This window comes from Pseudophryne corroboree, chromosome 2, assembly GCF_028390025.1.
Source record: "Pseudophryne corroboree isolate aPseCor3 chromosome 2, aPseCor3.hap2, whole genome shotgun sequence".
In the NCBI taxonomy this organism is placed as follows: domain Eukaryota; kingdom Metazoa; phylum Chordata; class Amphibia; order Anura; family Myobatrachidae; genus Pseudophryne; species Pseudophryne corroboree.
In genome coordinates this window covers 598,240,549-598,260,806 of record NC_086445.1, presented here as the reverse complement: position 1 = coordinate 598,260,806, position 20,258 = coordinate 598,240,549, and the positions used below count along the sequence as shown (strand labels likewise).

Sequence of the window (20,258 nt, the reverse complement as noted above, 5' to 3'; positions counted from 1 at the left end):
ACAGACACATACTTCAGTTTTTTTGCTAGATGAATTCAGTGGTGCCCTCCAGGGTCTGGAGCCCCTAGGCAGCCGCCTAAAGCTGCCTAATGGTAGAGCCGGCCCTGGCATTAGGCTTTATCCCCTTTAAAAGAACATGCCCTTTGTACTAGATTGTTAGCTCTTCAGAGCAGGGCCCTCTTTCCTCTTGTCTAAACCCTCTTCTTGACACATTTCACTCAGCGACCATCTTTACCTGCTTTCTCTCCTGCTGGTAAAGGCTCATCTCTATCTATGGCCGCCAGCCCCAAGTAGTACAATGATTACTCCTTCGCTACTTACATCTAAGCTGTATTATGTTTTGAGAATTGTGTTGCTCTTTGTTACCTGCACTCCATTTTTGTTATTTATTGTTATGCTAAGTTTTGTCTCCCTGTACTGTCCTTTGTACGGCGCTGCGAAACACTTGTGGCGCCCTATAAATAAAATGTAATAATAATAATAATAATAATAATACTGCACAATGGGCCTTATTCAGGTCATGACGCATAAAAGGCGCATGCCGCAAAGTATCTATGTTCCGTAATGATGTGATCCAAATATTATTATATAAGTATCTAAAACACTTTATATTGCATAGCTTTATAAGATATTGTGCCAGGGGATAGGGTGTATCGTTTTATCTTCCTAGGATAAAAGGTACATGTACAAATTTCAGACTGATAAGATGTAAATTGTGTGCATGTAATATTGTTTTAGAATGGCGCAGACTGTGATAGGTTAGTAGTGCATTGCACGTAATTTCTACCCCAGGATTCAGTTAAGTTGGTCCCTATAATTACACTAGGTGGGGTATTTTTATTTTTTTCTTCACTATGGGCCTGATTCAGCATGGATCGCAAAAGCAAAATCTTTATCTAATGGGCAAAACCATGGGGTTCTTTGCTGCGGTGTGAACGGGTCGGAAGTGCGCATGCTTGGCATGCGCATTGCTCACGAGCGTCGTTGCCCGGCAACAGACATCGCCAGGCAACGGAGCGCCCAGCAAAAAAAAAAAAAGGAGCAGTGCTGGATGGAAGAAGAGGCGTTCCAGGGCGGATACTCACTGTTGGAGGCCGTTTTCAGGGAGTGGTACGAAGAACGCAGGCGTTTCCAAGCGAACGGAGGGCGGATGTCTGACGTCAGGACCGGGACCTTCATCGCTGGATCCGTCGCACAGGGTAAGTATGTCCAGGGCTGGTCTTGTTTTGCAGGAAACTTTTTAAGCATAGCAGGGCTGCACAAGCGATCGCAGCCCTGCTATGCTAAAATACACTCCCCCATAAGCGGGGATTAGTTGATCGCAGCAGCAGCAAAAAGTTGCTGGTTGCGATCAACTCGGAATGACCCCCCTTGTGCACTGCAGGGGGGGGCAGATATAACATGTGCTGAGAGAGTTAGATTTGGGCGGGGGGTGTTAAAACTGAAATCTAAATTGCAATGTAAAAATAAAGCAGCCAGTATTTACCCTGCACAGAAACAAAATAACCCACCCAAATCTAACTCTCTCTGCACATGTTGCATTTGCCCCACTTGCAGTGCACTTGGGGGGTAATTCAGACCTGGTCGCACGCAGGTTATTTTTTGCACTGCTGCGACCAGGTAATCACCGCCTACAAGGGAGGGGGTTAGGGCTTTGGGCTTTGCAGGGATGCGTTCGGTTGTGCAGTGAGCTGCACAAACAAAAGTTTGTGCAGTTTCTGCACAGCCCAGGACTTCCTCACCCGCTGTGATGATCCAGGAAGAAGCTGACATCCGGATCCCTCCCTGAAAATGGCCGGGAACTCCTGTGTTTTTCCGACCACTCCCAGAAAATGGTGAGTTGCTGCCCACGAACGCCTTCTGTCTGTCAATCTTCTTGCAATTGCCGGTGCTATCACTTTTTTAGTTCCTTTCGTCACTGCCCAGTGACGGCCGTTGCCGGCCAGCGCCACGCCTGTGCATTGCGGCCTGCACGCATGTGCTGTTCAGACCCGATCGCACGGCTGCAAAAAACTGCAGCATGCGATCAGGTCTGAATGACCCCCATGATTTTGCCCCATTAGAGAAAGATTTTGCTTTTGCGATCCATGCTGAATCAGGCCCTATGTATATATCTATGGTAGCAGTTTTTATGCGTACACATAATACATCCTCACTGTATATTGCATATACAATGAGTTTTCCTTCTTCTGTATTCTTCTACGGGCAATAATGATAACATTTCAATGTAAATATGTAAAACAAATAAAAAAGGTTAAATAACAAATGTATGGATTTGGGCTAACCGTACTGAACATTGGGAGCAGGGGCGTATCTACCATTTGGCCAGGATGGCACTCGCCAGGGGCGCCCGTAGAAGGGGGGCGCTGCCCGGAGGTGCCACCCGCGGCCAAGTGATAGAGCAGTACGGAAGGGCAGGGAGTGAAGCAAAGGCTGCACAACTTCCTCGGAGTTTAATCAGCGGCAAGGGGAGGAGACAGAAGCTGTGTGCTGCCGAGTCCTGACTTAAAGTCCTGGCTGCAGCAGTTTCTGCTACAGCTGAATATCACCCCCCTCAGCTCCTGCACCTCCGAGTCACTCCCTCCCTCCTCTGTTCCCTTGAAAGCAGTTAGCCCCGCCCCCTGGAGGCGGAGATCCAGCCCAGGCCCATGATTACCAGGGCAGTGTGAGGAGGATTACTGGGGTTGCCTGCAAGGAATCACACCGCGGGAGGAGGAGAGACTATAGCTGGAGACTGATGGACAGACCCCTTGAAGTGCTGAGACACCATGGTGAGTCCTTGTCCCAAGAAGTCCGTGACAGCTCTCTGTGTGGAGGAGGGGATATGTGTGGGTGGGAAGTGAGAAAGATGTCAGTATGGGGGGGTGGGGGGGGTTTGATGGATGTGTGTGAGCCTGTGAGGAAGCTGTTGGTGGACAAGGGAGGAAGGGGAGATCTGTGTATGTGACACACACAGACAGTACATCAATACCTGCAAATATCCCACATTTTAGACCCCCCCCCCCCCTCCCCAATCATTACAGTAATACCATCCACATAACAATAATCGTTTCTTCTGCACAGTATGTGTGCTGTCAGTGTGAGTGTGAGTGTGTGTGTGTGTGGGGGGGGGGGGGGTCGGGGGGGGGGGGGCTGAGAGAATTGTCAGTATTGGGACTGGGGCATGTATATATGAGAGCTGTCAGTGTGGAGGGGGGGAAGGGGGAATTGGTGTGATGGAGCTGTCAGTGTGGAAGGGGGGGATTGGTGTGATGGAGCTGTCAGTGTGGAAGGGGGGATTAGTGTGATGGAGGTGTCAGCATGGATGGGAGGAAGGGGGGGATTGGTGGGATGGAGCTGTCAGTGTGGAGGGGGGGAGGGGGGATTAGTGTGATGGAGGCGTCAGTGTGGAGGGGAGGAAGGGGGGATTGGTGTGATGGACGTGTCGGTGTGGAGGGGAGGAAGGGGGGATTGGTGTGATGGAGGTGTCGGTGTGGAGGGGAGGAAGGGGGGATTGGTGTGATGGACGTGTCGGTATGGAGGGGAGGAAGGGGGGATTGATGTGATGGAGGTGTCAGCGTGGAGGGGAGGAAGGGGGTGGATTGGTGTGATGGAGCTGTCAGTGTGGAGGGAAGGAAGGGGGGATTGATGTGATGGAGCTGTCAGCGTGGAGGGGAGGAAGGGGGGATTGATGTGATGGAGGTGTCAGCGTGGAGGGGAGGAAGGGGGTGGATTGGTGTGATGGAGCTGTCAGTGTGGAGGGGAGGAAGGGGGGATTGGTGTTATGGAGGTGTCAGTGTGGAGGGGGGGAAGGGGGGATTGGTGCGATAGAGGTGTCAGCATGGATGGGAGGAAGGGGGGATTGGTGTGATGGAGGTGTCAGTGTGGAGGGGAGGAAGGGGGATTGGTGTGATGGAGGTGTCAGTGTGGAGGGGAGGAAGGGGGGATTGGTGTGATGGCGGTGTCTGTGTGGAGGGGAGGAAGGGGGGATTGGTGTGATGGCGGTGTCTGTGTGGAGGGGAGGAAGGGGGGATTGGTGTGATGGACGTGTCGATGTGGAGGGGAGGAAGGGGGGATTGATGTGATGGAGGTGTCAGCGTGGAGGGGAGGAAGGGGGGATTGATGTGATGGAGGTGTCAGCGTGGAGGGGAGGAAGCGGGGATTGGTGTGATGGAGCTGTCAGTGTGGAGGGGAGGAAGGGGGATTGGTGTGATGGAGGTGTCAGTGTGGATGGGAGGAAGGGGGGATTGGTGTGATGGAGGCGTCAGTGTGGAGGGGAGGAAAGGGGTGGATTGGTGTGATGGAGCTGTCAGTGTGGAGGGGAGGAAGGGGGGATTGGTGTGATGGACGTGTCGGTGTGGAGGGGAGGAAGGGGGGATTGATGTGATGGAGGTGTCAGCGTGGAGGGGAGGAAGGGGGTGGATTGGTGTGATGGAGCTGTCAGTGTGGAGGGGAGGAAGGGGGGATTGGTGTTATGGAGGTGTCAGTGTGGAGGGTGGGAAGGGGGGATTGGTGTGATAGAGGTGTCAGCGTGGATGGGAGGAAGGGGGGATTGGTGTGATGGAGGTGTCAGTGTGGAGGGGAGGAAGGGGGATTGGTGTGATTGCGGTGTCTGTGTGGAGGGGAGGAAGGGGGGATTGGTGTGATGGACGTGTCGGTGTGGAGGGGAGGAAGGGGGGATTGATGTGATGGAGGTGTCAGCGTGGAGGGGAGGAAGGGGGGATTGATGTGATGGAGGTGTCAGCGTGGAGGGGAGGAAGCGGGGATTGGTGTGATGGAGCTGTCAGTGTGGAGGGGAGGAAGGGGGGATTGGTGTGATGGAGGTGTCAGTGTGGATGGGAGGAAGGGGGGATTGGTGTGATGGAGGCGTCAGTGTGGAGGGGAGGAAGGGGGTGGATTGGTGTGATGGAGCTGTCAGTGTGGAGGGGAGGAAGGGGGGATTGGTGTGATGGACGTGTCGGTGTGGAGGGGAGGAAGGGGGGATTGATGTGATGGAGGTGTCAGCGTGGAGGGGAGGAAGGGGGTGGATTGGTGTGATGGAGCTGTCAGTGTGGAGGGGTGAAAGGGGGGATTGGTGTTATGGAGGTGTCAGTGTGGAGGGTGGGAAGGGGGGATTGGTGTGATAGAGGTGTCAGCGTGGATGGGAGGAAGGGGGGATTGGTGTGATGGAGGTGTCAGTGTGGAGGGGAGGAAGGGGGATTGGTGTGATGGAGGTGTCAGTGTGGAGGGGAGGAAGGGGGGATTGGTGTGATGGAGGTGTCTGTGTGGAGGGGAGGAAGGGGGGATTGGTGTGATGGACGTGTTGGTGTGGAGGGGAGGAAGGGGGGATTGATGTGATGGAGGTGTCAGCGTGGAGGGGAGGAAGGGGGGATTGATGTTATGGAGGTGTCAGCGTGGAGGGGAGGAAGCGGGGATTGGTGTGATGGAGCTGTCAGTGTGGAGGGGAGGAAGGGGGGATTGGTGTGATGGAGGTGTCAGTGTGGATGGGAGGAAGGGGGGATTGGTGTGATGGAGGCGTCAGTGTGGAGGGGGAGAAGGGGGATTGGTGTGATGGAGATGTCAGTGTGGGAGTGGTAAGAGTTGTCAGTGGGGGAGGTATGTTTGTGTTTAGATTTGTGCGTATGAGGGTAATGTGTGTTAGAGAGTTTTCAGGGGGGGGGGGGCACATTGTTCAGAATTGTTTTGACAAGGAGAACTACATCTCCCAGCATCTGCAGCGTGCTGGAGATGCTGATAAGCTTTATCAAAAAGTTTAAAACGCTTATTGCTTTTAAAACTGGGTGGTTAATAAGGGAGAGCTGTACAGTACGGCATTTTTCCAGTGCATATGTTTGCAAGTTGAGCTGCCACATTTCACTGAACCACCCCCAAATGTAATTGCACCCACCTCCGCCCTCCTAGAGGGAGATAGTTACAGCTGTTATACTAATAGTGGGTTGTTGAATGTAGTCAGCAAGTCAACAGTACTTATGTCGACACTACAATGCCAGCACCAGATTCCCAACTCAGTTCTAAGGCTGCTTAAAGTATATTTTTTCCCTATCCTACCACTCACTACTAGACACCTACCTCCACCTCTCCACGCATGCACGCACGCACGCACGCACGCACGTACGTACGTAGAAGTGAGCCAGTGGAGAAATTTCCCCATCAACCAATCAGCAGCTCTGTATAATATAATAGTATGCAAATTATAGATGTTACTTCAGTGCTGATTGGTTGCCATGGGCACTTCTCCACTGGCTCACTTCTCCGCTCTTATCACTGCTTAGTAAATGTACCCCTTAGACTCTCTCCTCTGTCTAGACTGCAGTGGTTCCCAAACTCGGTACTCAACAGTTCCAGGTCACCTGTGGATTTTTAAAATGTGGCAGTTGGTGATACACAGTACACATGCCATGTGACATGGAAAACGTGACTTGTTAGGGATCCTTTAGGACAGAGTTTGGGAACCACTGGTCTAGCGTGTCAGTGTCTGTTGTCCACTGTATCCTTTGTCTTATTTTTTGCAGTATTTCTCTGTCTCTGATGTAGTGCAGAGAGGTAGTACAGTGATGTTTTACAGTGTAGTGTAACCTATAGAAGGGTCAGCAATTAGTGTAGGGTGTAGAGGCGTCAGTGATGTAGTGTAGGGAGGTCGGTTATGTAGTGTAGGGTGTAGAGGCGTCAGTGATGTAGTGTAGGGAGGTCGGTTATGTAGTGTAGGGTGTAGAGGCGTCAGTGATGTAGTGTAGGGAGGTCAGTTATGTAGTGTAGGGTGTAGAGGCGTCAGTGATGTAGTGTAGGGTGTAGAGGCATCAGTGATGTAGTGTAGGGAGGTCGGTTATGTAGTGTAGGGTGTAGAGGCGTCAGTGATGTAGTGTAGGGAGGTCAGTTATGTAGTGTATGGTGTAGAGGCATCAGTGATGTAGTGTAGGGAGGTCGGTTATGTAGTGTAGGGTGTAGAGGCGTCAGTGATGTAGTGTAGGGTGTAGAGGCATCAGTGATGTAGTGTAGGGAGGTCGGTTATGTAGTGTAGGGTGTAGAGGCGTCAGTGATGTAGTGTAGGGTGTAGAGGCATCAGTGATGTAGTGTAGGGAGGTCGGTTATGTAGTGTCGGGTGTAGAGGCGTCAGTGATGTAGTGTAGGGAGGTCAGTTATGTAGTGTATGGTGTAGAGGCATCAGTGATGTAGTGTAGGGAGGTCGGTTATGTAGTGTAGGGTGTAGAGGCGTCAGTGATGTAGTGTAGGGTGTAGAGGCATCAGTGATGTAGTGTAGGGAGGTCGGTTATGTAGTGTCGGGTGTAGAGGCGTCAGTGATGTAGTGTAGGGAGGTCAGTTATGTAGTGTATGGTGTAGAGGCATCAGTGATGTAGTGTAGGGAGGTCGTTTATGTAGTGTAGGGTGTATAGAGGCGTCAGTGATGTAGTGTAGGGAGGTCAGTTATGTAGTGTAGGGTGTAGAGGCGTCAGTGATGTAGTGTAGGGTGTAGAGGCATCAGTGATGTACTATAGGGTGTAGAGAAGTCAGTGATGTAGTGTAGGATATAGAGGGGTCAGTAAATATACTAATCCCAAGTACTTACTACACTTAATAAATTAAAACACAAACTGCAGGAAAAAGTATGCAACCTGGGTCAAAGAAAAAAAGCAAAGGGCAGAGGTAAATAAGAGTGACCAACGCCATGCCTTGCGCCACATAGCATTATGTTAAACTGAGATGTTCCATAGTCTGGGGTGGGTGGGACACCATGACGCATAGTCTGGGGCAGGCAGGTTAGCTAGCCTATAGAAGTCTGTTGATAGCAGAGGTTGGGGGGGGGGGGGGGGGGGGTGGACTGATCCAGTGAGGGTAGGCAGGGGAGGCAGAGCCTCACCTGTTATACTCGAGTATTCTCCAGGTTTTTTTTTACTATAAATAACACATATAGGTTAACAAAATATGTACAACCATGTTTAATGCCCACATGAACCCTATGGTTCATATGGGATGTGAGTCTTCGCATCCACCCCCTGCGACTAGCCATAGCTGCCCCCCCCCCCTGAGTTTTATCCCTAGCCACCTACCCAGGGTGGTTAGGGTAGGGGGCAGAGGAGGGGTAAATTAATTACCTTGTCCCCTGTCAGCATTCTAAAAATCATGATGTCGCAGTTTGTCATCTAACTGCCAGCATCCCGAACATCACCATTTCCTAACACACCCATTCATATATGTGTATGTAACTCTGACTCTGATACTAGCCAATGCCTCCTCAGCCACTGACCTCACCGCACCTCACTGGGCAGTTCATGATCCAATGCTGCTTGGTTTCTTGTCTGCTGTTGCTACCAGCCAGTTCCCGTTGACAGTGAGTCCCAAACAGCAATGTTTGGCAGCGTTTGTGGGATGCAGTTGGTGTGACCCCCCTATTTCAAATTTGGGGGGGGGGGGGGGGCGCCAGGCCCTTACTTTGCCAGGGGCGCTCGGACCCCTAGATACACCCCTGATTGGGAGCTTCACAATACACAGGAAAATAGGTGCTAATAATAAGATCAGTGCCAGATTAAGGTCCACATGGGCCTGGAGCTGAAATTTATGAAGGGCCTATTGTGTGACCCCAAAAGGGGTGTGACCAACACCACGGGGGGGGGGGTGACTAATGACGTGGAGGGGATAACCAGTGCTTTGGGGAATTATCTGTACAGGAGGTATGTCTATCACCATGATGGGCATAGTACTGGCTACCTTTGGCCACCTCAATGTCCCTCCCCTCTTCACACATATACATTATATATATATATATATATATATATATATATATATATATATTTATATACAGTTCAGAAATGCCCGGCACTCTGGGGTGCTTTGTAAATCCGGGTGCCCTCCGCAGCAAAAAGTGCATCAAGATAGGAAAAAATGAGGCAGCGGCACTCCGTCAATAAGTAAATCCAACGTGTAATAAATCATAACATAACAAACAATGGTCACGGTAAACCAACGTTTCGGGGTCCTTGAACCCCTTTGTCAAGGCGTGACATCAAACATTAACACATTAAAAACCGGAGTTAATGTGTTAATGTTTGATGTTAATATGTATTGTCTGCTTTAAGCACTTGCACTTTATATGCACATGATGTCACGCACTTGTGTTATGTTAATTAAGATGTTCGTATAGAATATTTTAATAGTGTGCTTTGTATGCAGCCCCGTGTTGTGACGGCGGCGCTGTCGCCTTGGTAACCGGAGCCGGAGGGGTGATGCGTCCTTGGTGACGGTCGGGCAGGAAGCGCGTCATTGTGGGGGGCCCTCCCACCGGTGGCCGGGCGGGAGCAGCGGGCATCTGCACGCAGGACTGCATGCATCTTATAAAGGTATGACTTACACAGTTGTTATATATGTTTCCTGCACTGTTCACTTGCTGTTACGTCCTGACGAATGTGCAGAAAGAGTTAGATTTGGGTGGGGTGTGTTCAAACTGAAATCTAAATTGCAGTGTAAAAAATGAAGCAGCCAATATTTGCCCTGCACAGAAACAATATAACCCACCCACATCTAACTCTCTCTGCACATGTTACATCTGCCACACCTGCAGTACACATGGGGGGTCATTCCGACCCGTTCGCACGCTGCTGTTTGTTGCAGCGGTGCGAACGGGTTAGTTCTGCGCATGTGCGCCGGCCGCAATGGGCAACAGCCGTCTCTGGGCAATGATAAGAATATGGAAGAAGGCTATCGCTGACGTGATCGCAAGAAGAGTGACAGGCGGAAGGCGTTCCAGGGGAGTAAACTGACCATTTTCTGGGAGTGGAGCAGTGAACGCAGGCGTGTCCAGGCATTTGGACGGCGGATGTCTGAGCTCAATGTTGATCGCACGAGCAGCAAAAAGTTGCTACGTGTGATCAACTCGGAATGACCCCCATAGTTTTGCCCAACTGCTAACAAATTTGCTGCTGCGATCAACTCTGAATTACCCCCTTAGTTCATTAGTAGGAGACTATTAGCTGGAAATTGTCTCTTAAATTAGTAAGTTCAGGTTCTGGCCGGCCACATCGGTACCCGACACGCTTGTGGATTGTTGAAATCAGTTAGTGTGCCGGATAGTGCAGAATGAGGATATCCCCAATGTATTGTTGTTTTGAACAAACCTCCGCCCGTAGTAGCGCACCACTTCAAGCAGGTATGGTAGTGCTCGGAAAGCTTAAGCAGATATAGTGATCTCCAGATACGTATCTGTGGTGATATTTTCATCCTCTCCGGTTCATTAACCTACAGTACCATATTTGCTCGGTGGGGCAACAATCCAAAAGCGTGCCGGGAGCTGGTGTGGCCGGCCGGTACCTGAACATGCAAACTTTATGAGACGATTTCCATCTAAGAGTCTCCTACTAATGAACTAAACTTAGTTACATAGTCACACAGTTGTTGAGGTTGAAAAAAGACAAATGTCCATCGAGTTCAACCTATATTACATTTTTTTAAATATATTAATTAAATGCTGTATCCCTGGATATTTTTTTCTGCTAGGAATTTATCTAATCTATTTTTAAACGTATTGATCGAGTCCACCATAACTACCTTCTCTGGCAGAGAATTACAAATCCGTACTGCTCTTACTGTGAAGAATCCTTTTCTCCGTGAGTATGGTCTGGTAACTTATCCTATATTATTAATCTGCAATATATATAAGTGGATTTTTTTGTATGAATTTATTATAATATATTTTTCCTACAACGGATGAAATAATTTACACCCTATATGAATAAGCTAATTTAGTTAAAACGGGCTTTGCTATTTGTGTTTTTGTATAGGTTTTATGTGTTTAGGATAATAAATAGTTTTATTTGTATAAAGAGAAGCCTCCTATACATTTTTCATAAATTGCAAATATATACCAGTAATATTTTACAGTGTGTCCCCCGTGTCCATTATTATGTCACCCCCCTCTGTGTCAACTACTATCTGTCCCCCTCTGTCCATTATTATGCCCCCGTGTCCATTATTATGTCACCCCCCTCTGTGTCAACTACTTTATGTCCCCCTCTGTCCATTATTATGCCCCCGTGTCCATTATTATGTCACCCCCCTCTGTCCATTATTATGCCCCTGTGTCCATTGCTATTTGTTCCCCTTCTGTGTCCATTATTATGCCCCCCATGTCCATTATTAGGTTGTTGTCCCCCTCTGTCCATTATTATGTCCCACTCCACCCCCCTCTGTGTCCATTAATGTGTTCCCCTCTGTCCATTATTATGTGAACCCCTCCTGTGTCCATTGCTATTTGCTCTCCTTCTGTGTCCATTATTATGCCCCCCCTCTGTGTCCATTGTTATTCCTGTCCATTATGCCCCCACCCCCGATTCCATTATTATGTGAACCTCTCCTGTATCCATTGCTATTTGCTCCCCCTGTATTCTTTATTATGCCCCCCACCCATCTGTGCCCAGTATGATGGTCTGCCACACCACTGTGCCCATTATGCTGTTTCTCCTCTCCCCCTTCGTAGTTTTAGTCTCCACCCTTACCTTCTCTCTTCCCTGTTCCTCTGACTCGGTTCCTCCGTCCTCCTCCAGGCTTACACCATCCACAGGTCTCGGCGCTGACAGGAAGGCCAGGTGCTCTCAGTGTAGAGCAACATGCAGCCACGGCAGTCAGGAGGATCCACAGTGGCGGCTCCCGTCCTCAGTCTCCATGGTCATCGGAAGTACCCACGCACAGCCCTGCGTGGCCGCATCTATGTGACATCATGTGGCGTGATGTCACATAGCGCAAAGAATGGTGACGCCGAGGCACACTATGCGGCGCATGGAGGGCTTGTGAAGCCTTCCACTGCGCCGCCCTTTCAACGTATGTACGGGGTGTGGACGATGTTGGTGGAGGTGGGGTTTGAATGGGCAGAGCGGAGCCTCGGACGGCCACTAGTGGTGACAGGAAAATATTTTTTTCCTGTCTCCAGCGGCTCCTCCTTGGTGGTGTGGGCCTATTTTCATGGGGGGGGGGGGGCCTGGAGCTGCAGCTCCACCCGCCCCATTGTTAATCCGGCTCTGAATAAGATGGCATAAGCCATGGTTCCCAGCCAGGTATGTGGTGAGCATACCGCTCGTCAGTATCCCGGTTGTCACAATACCGACGCTGGGATCCCGACTGGGTTACCATACCGCCGCCGGTATACCAGCGAGGTAGGTGATTCCCCCTCTATGGGAATAGAACCACGGAGCCCGTGGCGAGCGCAGCAGGTCCACAAGGGGCTTCATTGTGCTGACCCCCCTGCCGGCATACCACCATTCTGGATGCCGATGTTGCTATACTGACATTCAGCATCTCAAGCGGCGGTATAATATACCCATACCTCCCAACTTCAGGAATATGGAAATAGGGACTCCTTTAGCGCGGCAAAGCCGTGCTCGCCCTGAAAAGGGGCGTGATCTATAGAAAGGGAGTGTGGCTTCGCGGGCATGTCGCGATCACAAGCCACGCCTCCCAATTTCGTAACTGTGGGGGCATGGCCAGCAATCTGAGAGCTGCTGGCATGCCCTCAGCCTCCTGTGAATAGATGCTGTGCGCATGCGCACAGCGTCTATTCACTGCTGCGCTGCACTAAGCAGAGCAGCCATTGAGGTACAGAAGCCTCCCAACTGCCCCCCCAACCGTGGGATACTGCTGCCCGTGGGTGGGACAGTGGGACAGTCCCAAAAAAACGGGACAGTTGGGAGGTATGCATACCGATCCCCCCAGCCATGGTCCTCAAGGCACACTAAAGCTGGGTACACATTAAACGATGTGTACCCAGCAAGATCGGGAGCGATGGACCCGGCAGGGGTGCCGGCACCAGCAAATACATACACACTTGCCAATGCCGGCAGCGAAGGAACAACAGCAGGGGTGGTAGACGGGGGCCCCTGCTGCATTCAGTAGCATGGCATCGCTAGCAAAATCCCCCAATTGAGACGTCATGTAATGACAACAGGGGATGTCGCTAGAAACCCGCGGGAGTGCACACCGCTAGTGATGTAGTGAGTACACATTAGGATGATTTGTCCTAACTACTCATCGTTATCGGGCAAATCGTTCAAATTGTCCGCAAATGTGTACCATACTTAAGGCTGGTGACACAACAGAACGATGTATAGTTGGCCAATTTAATGGGACCCTGCATCGTCAAGTGTGTACACACTTGCAGGATGCAGGGGATGACAGTGCGATGTAGGATGCAATGGCATCGTACTCTATATCTTCTGGTTGGCCATGCAGCACAACTAACCAGTAGAGATCGCATGTGACCGCGGAAGTGCCCAAATCGGGCATATACACTGAATAATAGGATTTTAGTACCTACCGGTAAATCCTTTTCTCTTAGTCCGTAGAGGATGCTGGGGACTCCGTAAGGACCATGGGGTATAGACAGATCCGCAGGAGCTTGGGCACACTATAAAGACTTAAACTGGGTGTGAACTGGCTCCTCCCTCTATGCCCCTCCTCCAGACCTCAGTTAGAAACTGTGCCCAGGAGAGATGGACATTTCAAGGAAAGAATCTATAAACACGGTGAGTGTCATACCAGCTCACACCACGAACACACCGCAGAACGTGGCATTCAATAAAAAAACAGCCTACAGCATGAAAATATACACAGCCACATGCTGATAGAATATGTAACACAAGCTGTGTGCCAACACAACCAATAATAAGATACCGCATGCCATGGCATGAACAACGTCAGCAACAGTCTGACAGAGAAGAAACACCACTAGAGTGTAACCAAAAACAATAACTACAGACACAGGACGCACTGGGACGGGCGCCCAGCATCCTCTACGGACTATTTTCTCATACGTCCTAGAGGATGCTGGGGACTCCGTAAGGACCATGGGGATTATACCAAAGCTCCAAAACGGGCGGGAGAGTGCGGATGACTCTGCAGCACTGATTGAGCAAACATGAGGTCCTCATCAGCCAGGGTATCAAACTTGTAGATTTTTGCAAAAGTGTTTGAACCCGACCAAGTATCCACTCGGCACAGTGGAACTGCCGAGACTCCTCGGGCATCCGCCCAAGAAGAGGCCATCTTCCCAGTAGAACGGGCCTCCACCGACCACAGTGACGGCAATCCAGCCTTAGAACGAACATGCCAAATAGCATCACAGATCCAGCGTGTAACAGACTGCATAACACAGTCACCCAAACCATGCTGGGAACATACCAGACAAACAGAGCCCCTGTTTCTCCAAACTGAGCCAAATTGGCGACCCAAATATTAAAATCCCTGGCTACCCAGAGAGAATTTGAATCAGCAAATGCCTAAGTAACCTAACGTATGGATAAGAACGACAAAGCTGAAAGCCTTCCATGGGAGCCCTCCTGGCTACATACCAAAACACATAGTTACGCCAACTACGGAGGTAAAGCTCAGCCCTTACGTCTTTCTTAGCCTGAAAAATTGAGGAAATGCCGTCACTGGAAACACCCTTTCGGCTTAGGATATGGCATTCACCGCCACGATGTCAGACACAGCCGCTGTAAGTCTTGCAACACGGCCTGATCTTGTTGAAACAGATCCTCACGTAGAGGAAGAGTGCAGGAATCTTCTATGAGTAAGTCATGAAAAACTGGATAGCAAACCCTCCTTGGCTAGACCGGATCCAAGAGGATCGCTTGAACCTTTTTCCAGCTCACATTTATCACCGTCAAAAAAAGTAAAAGTGGAGAGGCCACATAGACCGACGAAAAACACCCACGGCATCACGAGGGTGTCCACAGCTATAGCTTGAGCGTCCCTTGACCTGGAACAATATCCCTGACACCTCCCATTGAGGCGAGACACCAACATATCCAAGTGCGACATTCCCCAAAGACCTGTCACGGCTGTGAAAATTTCTCGTCGATAACTGAATTTCTCCCGGATGGAGATCGCGTCAGCAGAGGAAATCAATTTCTCCGTCGTTCACTTCCGGAACGAAGACCGCTAATATAGCGTTTACCAGACTTTCCCCCCAACGGCAAAAACTGTGCATCTTCTGCCAATGCCGCTTTGCTCCTTGTTCCGCCATAGCGGTTTACTTACACCACTGCTGACAAGACGTCTAGCAGAACTAACATGGGCAGAACATGAAGATTACGTTTGTCGAAACTAACTCTTAATCCAAGAAAGCTTAAAGCAGACAAGCTTTTAAACTTGACCTTATCCCCTGGAAACACGTCCCTTGCAAGTACTGCTCCCCTGTCTCGGAGATCTGTATGCAGGGACACCAGGATCTACACACGGAACCCGAACCTTCATCCCTCTAGAAGGAGAGAACCGAGCCGACACCACAGGAGCGATGTCCTCGCCGTTAGGATTATATTCAGGTGCATGTGCAGGTGAGACCCGGACCACATTTCCAACTGGTCTCTGGAAAGCCATTTCGGCATTAGACCTGCTCACCAAAAAGGGCCTCTCAGGCCGCACCCAACCGGTTTAGCAACGGAACACATTGATGAAGTGTCACAGTAAAGCCGATCCAACTCTGGATCTTCAGACCTCTTATAACATGGAAAAACACAGAATCTTAACCGGTCATTATCAACTCTAAAACCCACCTCCGACATCTGTGTCGTTGGAAACAACAGCCAATCCCTGTGTCGAAGAACAGTCAGAGAGAAACAACGATTTGCACCTGTATACAGGGACCACCGGACAATGTCCTGATCCCGACGCACTTCTGTACGGCGTTGTGTACTATCTTCCCTTCCAGAACGGAATGGCAAGAACTATTAGAAAAACAGTAAAGGGAAACAACCGTAACTCCAAATGTTCCCCCTTTGGATTTTATAAATAACCCACAGGTCCCAGTCTATTTCTGGACCAACCGAAGCATAGTAGACAAGTGCCCCACGGAGCGGGGACCAGCCCGATAAACTCAGCGACAAGTGGTGGATGTGGAGTGTCACAACTGAGGGTTTTAGCTGACAGGAGGAAGCCTCAGTTGTAGGGGCTCAGAGGAACTTAAACCGGGGAGGTTTAATCAGACCCCTGGACATGTAAGTGTTAAAAGGAAACCCGAAGGTGTGACCGTGACAACCAGGTAAAAGTAAACTTAAAAGTTTATTGACAAACCAGACAGCAAATAATAAAAAATGGCAATGATAAATAATATGATTCCTGGAGCACTCTGACCATGAAATGGTTTCACAGGACACTGGTAGGTTAAGAACAGTTGTTAAAGTCCTTAGATGGAATAACCTTACCAGGCCTGGCTGTAGTAGTGAAGATATCCAAGGAACATGCCAGTAGATGGAACAGATGAAGCTGGTAACTTGAATCAGCTGTTGTAATTGCTGGATGGAACCAGCCAGGTGGTAAGACACGGAGTGGATGCGGAATGGAATCAGCCAAATGATAAAGTCACTGAATGAATGCTGGGTGGAACCAGCCAGGTGATGAAACACGGAGTGAATATAGTAAGATGCTAGGGAGCGTGGAAACAGAGGAGTTGAAGAATGATTACCGGTGGTAGTGGATATTGCTGGAAGCAGATGAAATAGCTGGAAGCTGGAAACTGGATCAGCCACGGAGGACTGCAGAGTCAGGCTGCACCGCAGGATGGTAGGCAGGTGCGGGTCTCTTTAGTGGATGCTGGAGACAGGAGCTGGAACCTGGAAACACAACCACAGGAGAGAGACTGGAACAAGGTATGACAAACAAAGCACTGACCATTTGCTGGCCCAGGCACAGGATACCTATACCTGCAGCAATGCAGGTATTGGCTGGGCAATTATGCAGATTTCCAGGCAGTGGATTGGAGGAACTGAAGCATGTGATTGAATCCAACATGGCTGCGCCCATGTTAGAACTTGGAGGGAAAACTGGTTTAGGAAACCATGTGGAAACATAACTGCAATGGCGGCGCCGGCCGCAGAGGACAGGAGACGCCAGACTGAGAAATGTATGCTGATACTCGTGGATGACAACGGAGGCCGCGGCAGGCATGGAACACCACACTGACAACCTTCACCTATAACACAGGAGCGGCGGCGGAGGCCGCGGAGAACGGGAGACGCCATGCAGGATTCAAACATGGCGCCGCTGTGACAGTATCTCAGCGTGACAGGAGGGATGTGCAGTATGTGGACACAGATGAGATCCGGCCTTGGAACGCTGAGCGAGCCTCAGGAGACATCTGAAAGGCAGGTAATGGCGTCCAGATACCCGGATCGTGACAGCACCCCCTCCTTTAGGAGTGGCCCCAGGACGCTTCTTAGGCTTTAGAGGAAACTTCGAGTGGAAATTCTGGACCAAGGCAGGAGCATGGACATCAGACGCATTGGTCCAAGAGCGTTCTTCAGGACCATAGCCCTTCCAGTCAATAAGATACTGCAACTGACCGTCACGGAAACGTGAGTCCAGAATCTTGGCCACCTCATACTCGATTCCCCGTTGAGTCTGAACTTTAGGAGTTGGAGGAAGTGCAGAATGAAACCGATTCAGGATCAGCGGTTTCAACAGGGAAACATGGAATGTCCTGGGTATTTTCAAGAAGGGAGGTAACTGGAGTCTGTAAGCAACAGGATTGATGACTTGTTCAATTTTAAAAGGACCGATGTAACGAGGAGCAAATTTCATGCTGGGAACTCTCAACCTAAAATTCTTCGTGGACAACCATACTCGATCACCCACCTTGAGAGCAGGAACAGCTCTACGCTTCCTATCGGCAAACTTCTTGTACCTAAATGAGGCTTTAAGCAGGGCTGCGCGGACATTCTTCCAGTTGTTTGAAAACTGACGCAAGGTGACATCCACTGCTGGAACAAAAGTTGCTGGAAGCGGTTGGAATTCTGGAACCTTAGGGTGAAATCCATAGTTAATGAAGAATGGTGTTGAGGAGGATGAGGAATGGTATTGATTGCTGTGGCTAAACTCGGCCCAAGGAAGGAGTTGAACCCAGTCATCTTGGGAGGAAGACACGTAAATGCGGAGGAAGGCCTCCAAGTCCTGATTCACCCTCTCGGTTTGACCATTGGTCTGAGGATGGTAAGCTGTAGAAAACTTTAACTTGACTTGGAGGGCTTGACACAAACTTCGCCAAAATTTGGCTACAAATTGTACTCCACGATCGGAGATGATCTCTTCAGGAAGACCGTGAAGTCGGAAGATCTCTTGGATAAACACTTGAGCCAACTTGGAAGCTGACGGAAGACCGGTGAGGGGTATGAAATGTGCCATCTTGGTGAACCGGTCAACTACCACCCAGATGGTATTAAACTTGTTGCATATAGGCAGATCTGTAACAAAGTCCATCGACAAATGGGTCCACGGTCGACTGGGAACAGATAATGGAACCAGTCGCCCTGCAGGCGACTGGCGGGGGACTTTGTGTTGGGCACACTTTGGGCAGGAGGCAATAAACTCCTTGACGTCCTTCTTCAGAGTTGGCCTCCAGTAGGACCTAGAGATAAACTCGAGGGTTTTCTGAATGCCTGTATGTCCGGCAAAACGGGAAGCATGGGCCCAATGCATGAGCTTCTTCCTCAACACCGGCTTCACAAAACTTTTCCCTGGTGGGGGCGTAGAGTCCATCCCTACCGTGGAGAATGCCAACGGATTAATAATAGGATGCTTGTCTGAAGACTCTGACTCGTTTTCTTGCTCCCAAGAGCGGGAAAGGGCATCGGCCTTGCGATTCTGAGAGCCCGGACAGAACTGGAGTTTAAAGTCGAACCTGGAAAAAAAAAGTGCCCATCTGGCCTGACGAGGGTTAAGACATTGTGCGCCTTTCAGGTATAAAAGATTCTTGTGGTCGGTAAGTATCGTGATTGAATGAGAAGCTCCCTCCAACAGATATCTCCACTCCTCTAGAGCGAGCTTGATGGCTAGCAACTCCTGGTCGCCAATGGCATAGTTGCGCTCAGCTGGGGAGAACTTCCGGGAGAAGAAACTGCAAGGATGTAGATGGCCATCTTTAGCCCTCTGGGATAACACCGCTCCTACTCCAACGGAGGAGGCATCCACCTCTAAGATGAAAGGAGAGTCGGTGTCGGGCTGTTTCAGAACTGGTGCAGAGATGAAACGTTGTTTTAGAAGATGAAAAGCTTGCGTAGCTTCTTCAGACCACTTGGACGGGTTAGCACCCTTCTTGGTTAATGCAGTGATAGGCGCCACAATGGTGGAAAAGTCTCGTATGAACTTTCTGTAATAATTGGCGAACCCTAAGAACCTCTGGACCCCTTTGAGGGTTAAGGGTATTGGCCAATTCTGGATTGCTTGTACTTTCTCAGGATCCATCTCTAGTCCGGAACCGGACACAATGTAACCTAGAAACGGAATGGATTTAACTTCAAAGACACATTTCTCCAATTTGCAATAGAGATGATTGACACGGAGACGGGACAGAACCTCCTTTACCCAGAAACGATGTTCCTCTAGATTATTGGCAAAGATGAGGATATCATCTAAATAAACCACGACATGGCGGTATAAGATGTCTCTGAAGATCTCATTCACGAAATGCTGGAAGACAGCTGGAGCATTGCTCAATCCGAGGGGCATGACGAGGTACTCATAATGTCCATCACGGGTGTTAAAGGCGGTCTTCCACTCGTCACCCTCACGGATCCGGATGAGATTGTAGGCACCCCTCAAATCCAACTTTGTAAAGATGGTTGCTCCGCTGACTCTATCGAAGAGCTCTGTAATCAAAGGTAAAGGATACCGGTTCTTGACGGTAATGTCGTTCAGACCTCTGTAATCGATGCACGGTCGCAGACCACCGTCTTTCTTCTTAACGAAGAAGAAGCCTGCGCCAGCTGGAGAAGAAGAAGGTCGGATAAAACCTTTCGCCAGGTTCTCTTTGATGTACTCCTCCATGGAGTGCGTCTCAGGCAGAGACAACGGGTAAGTTCGGCCTCGAGGTGGAACCTTCCCTAGAATGAGATCAATTGGGCAGTCCCATTCTCTATGAGGAGGAAGGATATCAGCAGAAGCTTTACTGAACACATCCGTGTAGTCTTGATATGGAGGAGGTGGAACATCAGACGACCTGGGGAAAGAAGAACAAACAGGAAGCACTTTGGACAAACAAGTCTTTGCACAGGAGGGACCCATGCTAGTATTTGCGTAGTCGTCCAGTCAATCGACGGATTGTGGAGACGGAGCCATGGAAGGCCCAACACCACTGGATGTGTGGCTCTTGGAATCACTAGGAAGGAAATAAATTCTGCATGAAGAACTCCCACTCTCAGATGAACTGGTAGAGTCCTTAGAGAAATAACTGCGTCAAAAATCTTGCTGCCATCTACTGCAGTTAAGGAGATGGACGAAGGAAGTCTCTCGGTGGGTAGGGACCACCG

At 49.9% G+C, this 20,258-nt stretch overlaps 1 protein-coding gene across 2 annotated transcripts in view; it reads left to right on the top strand.

Moving 5' to 3' along the window:
* The first annotated feature begins 2,672 nt into the window (after positions 1-2,672).
* Positions 2,673-20,258, top strand: part of GMEB1 (glucocorticoid modulatory element binding protein 1) — a 78,145-nt gene continuing 60,559 nt past the window's right edge. For both annotated transcript variants that reach the window (XM_063954664.1, XM_063954663.1), the window contains exons 1-3: positions 2,673-2,771; positions 9,145-9,311; positions 10,465-10,574. The gene's annotated coding sequence lies outside the window, so the exon portion shown is untranslated. The remainder of the gene's footprint in view (positions 2,772-9,144; positions 9,312-10,464; positions 10,575-20,258) is intronic.